The sequence below is a fragment of the Schistocerca cancellata genome, chromosome 2 (genome assembly GCF_023864275.1).
Source record: "Schistocerca cancellata isolate TAMUIC-IGC-003103 chromosome 2, iqSchCanc2.1, whole genome shotgun sequence".
NCBI classification, from domain to species: Eukaryota; Metazoa; Arthropoda; class Insecta; order Orthoptera; family Acrididae; genus Schistocerca; species Schistocerca cancellata.
In genome coordinates this window covers 794320674-794334585 of record NC_064627.1, presented here as the reverse complement: position 1 = coordinate 794334585, position 13912 = coordinate 794320674, and positions in this window count along the sequence as shown.

Sequence of the window (13912 nt, the reverse complement as noted above, 5' to 3'; positions counted from 1 at the left end):
AAAGAACAATCTGCTTAACTCACTAGATTAAACGCAAACTTAAAAACAGTAACGACAGTGTCAGCCGACTTAAAAATCGCATGCAAAGGTTTACTGAAAGAGGTAACGCAATTAAAATCAAAAGTGGAGGAATTAAAAGACAATCAGTCTTAATTACGGAGTACCGTACAGTTAACTTCTCAGAGTAACCACATGAATAATAAATATCTTAGCTGGCCGCTTGGAAAAGATGGACAGATTACCGATTCCAGAATGAAATTTTCACTCTGCAGCGGAGTGTGCGCTGATATGAAACTTCCTGGCAGATTAAACTGTGTGCCCGACCGAGACTCGAACTCGGGACCTTTGCTGTGAGCACCAGGCGTGAGTCGTGCTTCGGTAGCTCAGATGGTAAAGCACTTGCCTGCGAAAGGCAAAGGTCCCGAGTTCGAGTCTCGGTCGGGCACACAGTTTTAATGTGCCAGGAAGTTTCATATCAGCGCACACTCCGCTGCAGAGTGAAAATTTCATTCTGGAAACATCCCCCAGGCTGTGGCTAAGCCATGTCTCCGCAGTATCCTTTCTTTCAGGACTGCTTGTTCTGCAAGGTTCGCAGGAGAGCTTCTGTAAAGTTTGGAAGGTAGGACACGAGATACTGGCAGAAGTAAAGCTGTGAGCACCGGGTGTGAGTCGTGCTTCGGTAGCTCAGATGGTAGAGCACTTGCCCGCGAAAGGCAAAGGTCCCGAGTTCGAGTCTCGGTCGGGCACACAGTTTTAATCTGCCAGGAAGTTTCAGATTACCGATTGCTTAACAGTCCAAAGTAACAAGATCAACAGCGGATTCGTTAACTGGATACATGAGAAAGATGCAGAGGATAACTAATCTGTGAAAAATTAACTATGGTTCGTAGTACAGAACGTATGTGCACATGTTGAGGCTAATGATAAACGCGATAACGAAGGAGGAAGTCCGAATTACGTCTGCTTAAGTCTGTGCTCGCACCTTAACTTCCAAATTGGGAAGATAGTTCAGGAGCCGGCAGTAATGGCAGAGCGGTTTTTGGCGCTTCCGCCCGGCACCGCGCTATTGTTACGGTTGCAGGTTCGAATCCTGCTTTGGGTATGGATGTGGGTGATGTCTTTAGGTTAGTTAGGATTAAGTAGTTCTAAGTCTAGGGGACTGATGACCTCAGATGTTAAGTCCCGTTGTGCTTAGAGCCATTTGAACCATTTTAGATAGTCCACGAGCTCGGTGTTTTCTATGTATTTTACGTAATAATGGGGGCGAGACTTAGGATTCGGTAGCCGTCGTCAACAATGAATAACGTACTTCGCCGCAACCTGAATCATTTTCCTGGGAACAAGTAATAATATAAGCCCGTAGGAAAACTACTCGTTGTGTGAGATGGAGGCAGCGAATGATATATCATTAACATTTATACAAGGAAGCCTTTTAAAGCACTGTTCAGTTCGAAGTCTCCATACCAGAGAAAAAAGGACCACGCCATGTTGTGTTCATGAAGATTTTCGTGGTGTTCTCTCTAGATTATGAACAGACACCTAGAAAATACAACTTGTGGTATCATATATCCAGAGTGATGGAGCCTACTGGGCATCTGAGGTTACAGACCGATGCAGTTGTTACAACAATTTGAGAGAGCTTTTCTAGTTAAATTTGGTCTCCCTTCATTCGGATACGTCTGAGAAACGCAGTACAGAGCCCAGAATGTTACAACAGTAAACCGGTGACTGTGGAGGTACTCCGAGACACATATAAATTAAAAATATTACTGGGATGGCTCAATATCGACTAAAGATATGATACGTATTCTTAAGGCGAAACTACCTCTACATTTTAAGGAGAAACTATTGCACACATCAGAGACAGATACTGAGGAATTCATGTCAGTAGTTGATTCAATTGATTCTCTCCATGAGGATAACAAAACGTATAATCATGGAACTGGTAACAATACGTGCAAGGGCAACGACAATTTTGTCTTCTAAATGTTGAAACTGTTTCAACATTTAGAATTGAAACCCAAGTTCCATCTACTGAAAATTCTGATGCAAATTAATGGAAACGGGAAAAGTATTGTAGAAACATTGTGATGCTTACTGATGCTGATGTGAATCGCTCAATAAATCGCGAGTACTTAGCGCTTATAGACTGCAAGCTATGTTTTTTTACAGGTGGAGTTTGAACTGGGGAAACATTTACACAGTTCTATTTATCTTCTCAATTAACTACATCAGACGCAGAAGAAGAAGTGAAACTAGAATTATCTTTTTTTTTAACATACCTTCATCACTTTAATGTTTTCGTTGCGTGCTTTGAAAAACCAACTTAACTCATTCTTACGAAAGTCTCTTTAAGCTGTCGGCTCCATACAGTCCCTAAAACGAGGCAATAAATGTGCGAAATGTTCTGTGTTGAAATTTTTTGTCATTGTAGGGCTAAAATAACCATAAATGCTGTGTTTTAAAGTAAAAGAATAAAAGGAGACTAAGTAAGGTGATCTTCTAGAATATGTGTTTTCTGTTGGGTTAGTCTGTAAAGTGAGATATAACAGAGGGAAATACAGTATTTAAAAATTCCACAGATCGACTTGACTCTGGTAACTCCCAAGAACAGGTATTCCCAAACTGTTTGCCACTGCTTACCACATGAAGTTTTTAAAAATTTTAGTGTACCTTTATAGCCTGTTTTGTTCACTAACCCCAAATTAGAGGGGGGGGGGGGGAGGAAGTTCCAGAGAGTTGAGGGAGTGATGCCGCAGGGGTGACTTGCGGTACGGGGGGAATAACTTTCGCCATACTGCTCATTGCTGACAACACACACGCGGTTTTTACTTCTTTCCCTCAACTAGTATGTGTGGTAGAAATGTTACACACACAGTTAATATTTTTCGTGGAAGCACTTTTTTACAGAGGCGTTCATGTTAATATGTGGCACTGATTTGTGGTAAATAATATGAAATGAAATTAAGCCAATTCTGATACAATTATTTAATCAGTAAAGGAGGAATAACATTTAAACTATTTATTAACCCTTTACATCACAAACAATATAAACCACTTATGCAAGAGAGTAATAAATTTAAAAGTGGTGTATAGTTAATTAGAGACCAAAACACTAATAGATTCAGAATAAACTCAAACTTCGACTCTAAATCAGACTACAAAATCAGTAATTAGACAGTTTTACAATACATATTCTGATGAAACAATATCTACCTTTCTCAGACGGACGCATGTTGCTGTTTATCTCTAATCAGAGCTTCAGAGTCAGGTTCGATTGAGCTCAACTTAGCTCCGAAGCTTTCTTCAACACCACGTCTGTTTCTGAATTTATTTTAAATCTACAATAACCCAACCCACTTTCACCCTTGTAAATAGTAAGAAACATCACCAAAAATCGGACTACTTGTGTGAAAAGAAAAGGGTATTCTATTTTTGTCCCCGTGTAACACGAAAGCAGTGTTTTCTTTTTGAAAACACATTCCACTGAGCTGTTGCTAGTCATACAGACGCAAGTTTCTCTGGCGATTACGTTTTTGGTATTTTTCCCAAAAATGGATGCCTTATTCATCCATATATTATGTAATCTTTGGAAAAGTACTTTTCAAAACTTTCTTGATGGACCTCTAAATGCATGTTAATGTATCCAACTAAATCTTCCATGGTAGCTAGTTCATTTTCTTTAGAAAATTTATAAAAGTAGGTAACGCAAAAAAAGTATCGTTCGGTACTAGTGAAAAAAAGAATCAACTTTCATTTGAAAGGGGATTTTTGTTAACCGCTAAGAAAACGCTTATGCCTCTTCCTTGTTGTTGTTATTGTGGTCTTCAGTCCATAGACTGGTTTGATGCAGCTCTCCATGCTACTCTGTCCTGTACAAGCTTCTTCATCTCCCTGTACCTACTGCAACTTACATCCTTCTGAATCAGTTTAGTGTACTCACCCTTTGGTCTCCCTCTACGATTTTTACCCTCCACGCTGCCCTCCAATACTAAATTGGCGATCCCTTGATGCCTCAGAATATGTCCTACCAACCGATCCCTTCTTCTAGTCAAGTTGTGCCACAAATTTCTCTTCTCTCCAATTCTACTCAGTACCTCCTCATTAGTTATGTGATCTACCCATCTAATCTTCAGTATTCTTCTGTAGCACCACATTTCGAAAGCTTCTATTCACTTCTTGTCTAAACTATTAATCGTCCACGTTTCACTTCCATATATGGCTACACTCCATACAAATACTTTCTGAAACGACTTCCTGACTTTTAAATCTGTACTCGATGTTAACAAATTTCTCTTCTTCAGGCTCGCTTTCATTGCTATTGCCACTCTACATTTTATATCCTCTCTACTTCGACCATTATCAGTTATTTTGCTCCCCAAATAGCAAAACTCCTTTACTACTTTAAGTGTCTCATTTCCTAATCTAATTCCTTCAGCATCACCCGATTTAATTCGACTACATTCCATTATCGTCGTTTTGCTTTTGTTGGTGTTCATCTTATAATCTTCTTTCAAGACATTGTCCATTCCGTTCGACTCTCTTCCAGGTCCTTTACTGTCTCTGACAGAATTACAGTGCCATCGGCGAACTTCGAAGTTCTAATTTCTTCTCCATGGATTTTAATTCCTACTCCGTATTTTTCTTTCCTTTCCTTAACTGCTTGCTCAATACACAGATTGAATAACATCGGGGATAGGCTACAACCCAGTCTCACTCCCTTCTCAACCACTGCTTCTCTTTCATGCCCCTCGACTCTTATAACTGCCATCTGGTTTCTGTACAAATTGCAAATAGCCTTTCGCTCCCTGTATTTTACCCCTGTTACATTCAGAATTTGAAAGAGAGTATTCCACTCAGCATTGTCAAAAGCTTTCTCTAAGTCCACAAATGCTAGAAACGTAGTTTTGCCTTTCCTTACTCTATCTTCTACGATAAGTCGTAGGGTCAGTATTGCCTCACGTGTTCCATCATTTCTACGGAATCCAAACTGATCTTCCCTGCGGTTGGCTTCTACCAGTTTTTCCATTCGTCTGTAATGAATTATTGTTAGCATTTTGCAGCCGTTACTTATTAAACTGATAGTTCGGTAATTTTACCATCCGTTTTATTTGGGATTGGAATTATTATATTCTTCTTGAAGTCTGAGGGTATTTCGCCTGTCTCGTACATCTTGCTCACCAGATGGTAGAGTTTTGTCAGGACTGGCTCTCCCAAGGCTGTCAGTAGTTCTAATGTAATGTTGTCTACTCCAGGGGCCTTGCTTCGACTTAGATCTTTCAGTGCTCTGTCAAACTCTTCACGCAGTATCTTATCTCCCGTTTCATCTTCATCTACATTCTCTTCCATTTCCATAATATTGTCCTCAAGGACATCGCCCTTTTATAAACCCTCTATATACTCCTTCCACATTTCTGCTTTACCTTCTTTATTAGTACTGGGTTTTCATCTGTGCTCTTGATATTCATGCAAGTCGTCCTCTTTTCTTCAAAGGTCTCTTTAATTTTCCAGTAGGTAGTATCTAACTTACGCTTAGTTATATGTGCCTCTACATCCTTACATTTGTTCTCTAGCCATCCCTGCTTAGCCATTTTGCACTTCCTGTCGATCTCATTTTTGAAACGTTTGTATTCCTTTTTGCCTGCTTCATTTACTGCATTTTTATATTTTCTCCTTTCATCAATTGAATTCAATATCGCTTCTGTTACCCAAGGATTTCTATTAGCCCTTGTCTTTTTTACCTACTTGATCCTCTGCTACCTTCATTATTTCATCTCTCAAAGCTACCCATTCTTCTTCCACTGTATTTCTTTCCCCCATTCTTGTCAATCGTTCCCTAATGCTCTCCCTGAAGCTCTCTGCAACCTCTGGTTCTTTCAGTTTATCCAGGTCCCATCTCCTCAATTTCCCACCTTCTTGCAATTTCTTCAGTTTTAATCTACAGTTCATTACCAATAGATTGTGGTCAGAGTCCACATCTTCCCCTGGAAATGTCTTACAATTTAAAACATGGTTCCTGAATCTCGGTCTTACCGTTAAGTGATCTATCTTATACCTTCCAGTAACTCCAGGCCTCTTCCATGTATACAACCTTCTTTTATGATTCTTGAACCAAGTATTTGCTATGATTAAGTTATGCTGTTTGCAAAATTCTACCAGCCGGCTTCCTCTTTCATTCCTTATTCCCATTCCATATTCACCTACTACATTTCGTTCTCTTCCTTTTCCTACTGTCGAGTTCCAGTCAACGATAACTATTAATTTTCGTCTTCCTTCACTACCTGAATAATTTCATTTATCTCATCATACATTTCATCAATCTCTTCGTCATCTGCGGAGCTAGTTGGCATATAAACTTGTACTATTGTGGTAGGTGTGGGCTTCGTATCTATCTTGGCCAGAATAATGCGTTCACTGTGCTGTTTGTAGTAGCTTACCCGCATTCCTATTTACCTATTCATTATTAAACCTACTCCTGCGTTACCCCTATTTAATTTTGTATTTATAACCCTGTATTCACCTGACCAAAAGTCTTGTTCCTCCTGCCACCGAACTTCACTAATTCCCACTATATCTAACTTTAACCTATCCACTTACCTTTTTAAATTTTCTAACCTACCTGCCAGATTAAGAGATCTGACATTCCATGCTCCGATCCGTAGAACGCCAGTTTTCTTTCTCCTGATAACAACGTCCTCCTGAGTAGTCCCCGCCCGGAGATCCGAATGAGGGACTATTTTACCTCCGGAATATTTTACCCAAGAGGATGCCATCATCATTTATCCATTCAGTAAAGCTGCATGCCCTAGGGAAAAAATTCCGGCCGTAGTTTCCCCTTGCTTTCAGCCGTTCGCAGTACCAGCACAGCAAGGCCGTTTTAGTTATTGTTACAAGGCCAGATCAGTCAATCATCCAGACTGTTGCACCCGCAACAACTGAAAAGGCTGCTGCCCCTCTTCACGAACCACACGTGTGTCTTGCCTCTCAACAGATACCCCTCCGTTGTGGTTGCACCTACGGTACAGCTATCTGTATCGCTGAGGCACGCAAGCGTCCAACGACAAGGTTCATGGTTCATGGGGGGAAGGCCTCCTCCTTGTAGATCTATATTCAAAATATGAATCCTGTCACAGATGTCAGCAAAATAGGCCAATCTAGATAACCACTGATCATTAGCGAAAAAATTCTAAATGCTTTTGTTTTTATCGACTACATACTGAATTCCGTAAATGAGTCCACGATCATGTTATGTCACTTTGTTCGAAATGGTCCTCTTGATCACGTAAACTGTACAGTTCACAATTACCTGTTTCACCTGTTGGCATCTTTAGTTCTGTTACAAGCAGAGAAACACTGGTGTAACCAACCAAGTTCAATTAGCTGGAGCAATATGTACAGGCCTTCCGATACATGTGAAAAAATTAAAAAAAACTTTTTATGTGATTAACAGTCATATATACCAGCCATACATTCCTAAAACATTCCGATGCAGGTATCAACGTCAAAATCTATATATGTAGGAACACGGTAAGTGCTGATGATGGCCCGTATGCGTCCAGTATGTATATAAATAACTGAGAACATTAGAGAGCACTGTAGCTGTCAGCAGTAAGTAACCACTAGCATAACTTTAATAGTTACGCGTATTCACAAATTAAAATTATTTACCATCGCAAAATGAGTGTCTGGCAATAAAACATGATCTGACATGTAATATACGGAGTTAAACCAATACTTAGAATCAACATAAAACGCGTGAAAAGTATAAATGGAAAGCTCCTTGCCTGGCAAAGTAAATAACATAGAATACATCACATGGGAACTTTTCAGCATGACAAAACAATTAAACATAGCCATTAAGTGAAAGCTGATTAATAAGACAGTGACTAACAATGAAAACCTCGATAGTCCATGACACATGCGGAGTGGAACCACGGGAAAACAAGAACTTCATACAGAGAAGCCATCAGGCGGCACCACTAGGATTCCGCGCCGAATGTGTCGTCGAATATCGAGCTGCTTATCATGTAAATAATTTTTTTGTGCACCACTAGTCCTGTTTTAGAGTTTGCTACAGCTAACTAAACTTAGTTGGCTACTCTAACGATTTTCTGTTTGTTACAGATCTGTGATAAGAGCGTAATGTAGAATGCAGTGATTACTGCCATAAATAGTGTTAAAATCACGAACAAAAAAGACTTCCTAAGGACGGATAATACAATGTGGACTGTATTAGGACGCAATACTTGTCTGACAGCGAGCAGCGGATTCCGAGCCAGCAGTCGAACGCTACAGGCGACACAAGTGCCAACATAGAAATCTCAAAAAGTGTCACGGTGACGTTACCGAAGTGAAATAGTGCAGTGCAAAGTTTGTGAACACGAATAAAATCATTAGTTAATAAGAAAGAGTGGAATAAGCGTTGTAAGAGACGAAACTTCATTTGAAAGACTGGATCTCGTACGTTTAACTACCTTATTAGCGGAGATGGTTCAAATGGCTCTGAGCACTATGGGACTCAACATCTTAGGTCATCAGTCCCCTAGAACTTAGAACTACTTAAACCTAACTAACCTAAGGACATCACACACACCCATGCCCGAGGCAGGATTCGAACCTGCGACCGTAGCAGTCCCGCGGTTCCGGACTGCAGCGCCAGAACAGCTAGACCACCGCGGCCGGCTATTAGCGAAGACATGAACAATTTACACACATGAGTGAGGAGCGAATGAAGACTAATTACGTTTCCTTTCAACCTCTCCTACATGTGTGTTTGTCTCGTATGTGAATGAACTGATGCCATGTCGTGCGCGAGGCGTAGCGGCAACCTGGCGTAGCTGACCGCACAGCTGACGGGCGGTGTGTGACAACCGAACTTCGGCTGTCACCACTGACGTCCAAGCTCCGATCATCGAACCGTCGCCCCATGCGGCGTGCTCGCGCTTACACTGCTGCTGTCACGTACCAGTGACTCGCCGTCCGCATATCAACAATTTCATCGCTGCCGACGAGGATTTCTTCGACAAAATGACAATTCGTGCTCTTGTTAGACGAAACGAGAAAAACATAGTTAAATGTAAACTTTATTTTCACAAAAAATTATGTAAACGTGACACTCATAACGACAAACTGATTTAAAAAAAATACGTTGCTGATTCTGTAAATTGTATGCCAAGACATTACGAAACTACACTTGTGTTGAGGGACAGACACACAGAATACATCGATAAATACAGAAATAAAAAGACTTTTTTCAAAATGAACCTTTTTTCAAAGTCAACGTATATATATATATATATATATATATATATATATATATATATATATATGTGTGTGTGTGTGTGTGTGTGTGTGTGTGTGTGTGTGTGTGTGTGTGTGTTAGTTCTCTTGTTTTGACTCCAAAAGCAATAATGACCGTACAACGTATGGGTGTCAACAGTCCGAATACTCCAGGCGGGGCTTTCAACCCGTTTTCCCGTACGCCTGTAACCCAAACGGGTGAGTGTAAGCCATTAGTTAGCGGGTCTGTAGGGTATGCCGGGTTGTTCACCGATGCAACGACACCGGGATAGACATAGTTAATTTACCACCCTGAATGAGTAAATAAAAGTTCATTCGTTAATGAAACTATAAAAAGCTTATAACATACTCCAATGTAATTTGACTTAATGTACTTGTCAGTGTGATGTAAAAGTAAACTTTTGGACGACTTTAGGAACTAATAGTGAGTGTGTCCACCAAAAAATGCTCACGATTTTTGGGTTCACCCTCACTAGGGGTCCCATGTGGTGGAACGCCATATAGAATAATCTGTCATGTGACGTTAGAAATGTTTTGTACAACGAACATTAACATCTGGAAGAAAAATAAATTAGTTCTAATGAACTTAAGTTAATGATATCGAACCTTCTTTATTTTATCTATGTTGGTCAACGAAAAAGACCAAAGACATTGTATCAGGTTACTCACTCTCTTGTCTTCGATTGTTGTATGGATCATAGGCACCATTGCACGCTGGACATAATTATGTAAAACTATTCAGAACATAAATAATATTTTCCCGTAATAAAATTTACTTTCTGTACAGCTCGCACCTGTCATATGAATGAATCAAAATTTAGTGTAAATTTGTTATGTTAGCGTGAGATCCTGAGGGGACCATCATTTCTTTTGCAACATAGGTCAGCCATTACGCCGGCAAAACAATTATTCTTACTAAATCATTCATTACATGTAAGACGTAACTGTAAATGCAGAAGAGATCTCTGTTTTTCTCATTCAGTATTCTAAAATCAGTAAAATTAAATCAAAGGTTCGCACATTGATACTTTCGATTGGCCGCTTAATGGCCAGTGACGAGAATTTCAGCTTTGCCTTGCTAATGAAAAATAGCTCAAACAATTTATTACCTCTCATGAAAACAGAAATATCCCAGGTATTAATGGTCGTTTTAAAATTGGTATATAATTAAACCAGTTTCCATCAGGCCCCCTGGGAACTAATTTAATTCAGAATTCCGTGTAATATACTCAGATTTTTATTAATAATAGCAGCCATTTACGCAAACTTAATCGTATAAGACGGTGAGTTGCGTACTGTGTTTCAAAAATTTGTTACGTACGCACCGCGGAAAATCCAAGGTCTACGTAAATGCTTGTGGTGGTATTGAGTGCGTAACAGTCTCATTGTAGCCAGAATCAAAATCCCGTGCTAATGATGACCATCTCTCTTTAGGTCAAGTACCACAACTGAAATAAGGAAAGTACAATATTACGTAATATTATTGTTGTGAGTTGGCAGGAGAGCCATCACCGGTTTACTAGGGGAAGCCGAAAGGCACGCGTTTTAGCTCACGCAGGCTGGCGTGAGGTCTGGAACAGGTCAAGGAAATTAGAAGTTAGAAGACCGGACATAGCTGGTGGAATACTTAACTTTAATTCAATAATGATGAGCGTCGCTCTTGACTACCTTTCGTACGCAGACCACCATCGGGGAACCTCTGTCCAGAAGACAGAGCCATTCCAAAAAGCACATCACTGCAAAGTAATATAGCTATCGCCAGGCGCTGTGGCAGAGCGGTTGTAGGCGCTTCAGTCCGGAACCGCGCGGTCGCTACGATCGCAGGTTCGAATCCTGTCTCGGGCATGGATGTGTGTGATGTCCTTAGGTTAGTTAGGTTTAAGTAGTTCTAAGTTCTAGGGTACTGATGACCTCAGATGTTAAGTCCCATAGTGCTCAGAGCCATTTTTAAATATAGCTACCAACGTTTAAGTACTAGTATGACAGTCAGTAGATTATTTCTTCTATTCATTGATGAGCTCCGTCAAATAAAGTGAAAAGTATGACTGGTATGTGGCGAGTTATGTTTCTATGAGTTACAATTTTATTTCGAAGTTTTTTTGGCTTCAGAGTAAGAGTGTATTGCCTTACCACTGTTCACATGTAACTTCGTTTTTTTTTTGTTTTTTTTTTTAATCAAAAAGCTTTCCTGTCTGAGACAAAAGTAGCGGACATATAACATAGAATTCCCTTTTCTTTCACACTCATGTAGCGGCGATCCTAGCGATTGACCCACATCGTACGTAAATGTCTGCTTCAAGTGGTCAGCCGCTGTTTCCGCGTAGCGTGACCACACAATAGCCAATTTCCTATGAGGCAGTGTCCCCTAGTACTGATAGGAATTTGTCGATAGGTTTCTGAAAGTTTCCGTGACTAATTGGTATTGCGCCAGCCACTACGAAGTGAACTGCTTGACCTTGTGCTGTGACATTAAGTTAAATTTATTTCATAATCATAACTGCAAATAAGTACTAGAAGTGCACACAAAAATAGGTCTAATGTACTTCCTGGAAACCTTGTTACTTCTTTCCGCCATTCCCACCATGACAAGTGGTCAGATTGTAGCTGCAAATGTTGTCAGTACTGTCGGACAGATCCTTCCATAACACTCAATTTAACGAGCTATAATGCTATTGGCGTGTAGCAAAAAAATAAATAAATAAATAAGAAAATGAATAAATTAGATCCTCATACTGGATGCACTTGATTTCGTCGCAGTCAACAATTTTCAGTTTTCTTAACCAGCTTATAAATTGTTATCGTTTTCTGGATGGGGCATAGTTTGAAAATATACGCAGAACTGTGTGTTTTAAGGCATAATTTGTAAGTGTGGCACATTAGGGAAAAAATTCGGCAGCGCTTTGCAACCACTGCCGAAAGTATATATGTATCGAATGCAAAATTATATATTTCGGTTTACTGAATTACAGGTTCGCTTCTCAGTAGTTTCCCGCTTCCCCCAAACATCAGGTTTTATGGGTATGGTAATTATAAGCCTATAATTCAGTGAGTAATTAAACATGTCCCTTTCGTTTACGAACATTATTATACACAGTGCAGTACATACGTATAAAGTCACATTACCACTCTTAAACTGTTTTCCTTCAACAGGTCGGTCGCCTGGAGTGTTACCCTTACATTTACTACATTTAAAAGGTTACTAGAAACAGACTATTTTTAGTTTATTGAAGTGGTAAACTCCTAAGCTTAATGTAATGTTAACGTAATGTTGAACGGATCATACAAAAGTTACATTTATCTTTATGTAGGTTAGGATGATGAAATTAAGACAATTATTTAACAACACATAACTCATCCAAGACACAAATAAATAACCTTGCTTGAAAAATCACCTCAGGTGAACTGGACAAACAGCGATCTTAGTCACGGTAAGTACTGCAGCTTGCTTCTGGATACCAGTGTGAAGAAACATTTTAAAAGTTCCACAGCTCTTTTCGTTGTTAAATCCTCATGTAATACTCTGTATTACTGCACGAAATACGAGCTTTGTGGGTGGGTCTGGCAGTCTTGAAGGTAAAGTATATTTATTTTTGAAACTCAGTATTGCAGTAGCTCTAATCAAATGGAGGTTATGTTTCTGATTACGACCTTCTTGTTTGTCTTGCACTCTTGCATTGTAAATATGTAAATATGTATTCTACTTTGTTCTCAAATGATTCCATGTTTGTTTTTGTTTCACATGAAACAGAAACTTATTTCGTCTCCTGGTATTCTGTGAGCTCTATTATGACTATTTATATCTATTTATTGCTCTTTACGAATCCGTGTGTTAACTGCTCTATTTAAATGCGCTCTAAACATATTGCTGGGAATCTACTTTATTTTTCTTCCCCTCTGTTTCTCGCATTTAATGGAGACGACCGAAAATGTGACATTTTTACCATTACCATGCAAGAATGCTCTAATTATCAAGTTATACTCATCTACATCTATATCCATACTTTGCAAGCCACTGTGAGATACTAGGGACTAAGTGGGAAGTAGCAACACTAATCAAAGCGCAATTACGTACTCATCCCGGCCAAGAAGTAATAAAATTGAATACCAGTACTGTCAGAAGCTGCTAAAAATGAGTTCTCTCTTAAATGCGAGAAAGTACGGAAAACGAATGAAAACAAAAATAAGGAGAATAACAGCAAAATACTTAACATGCATTTCAATCGAGCACTTCACACAGAGATAAGCAAGGAGAAACAAATACACAAAATTCCATAGTACACCACGTAACGAAACCAGCTTCTGGTTTATACGAAACAAAACCCGATATGGTATAATTTACTAAATCCAATATCACGTATGCGAGCAGAACATATTTACAGTGAAATCCAAAGAGAGCAATATGCGCAAGAAGTCGTAATGAGAAGCGCATGATGTACTGATACCAGCTTCTGTTAACTACGAAACAAAAATAGACATGGAAGACTAAAAATCTACCTATAAGAAAGCGGAAACTTGCATCACGCTGACTGGCAGCGAACAAAGGTCGTATTACCGAAGGTCTCTATATGAGTTTATTCCCGCACGCCACACTGCACTGAGGTCGAAGCTTAAT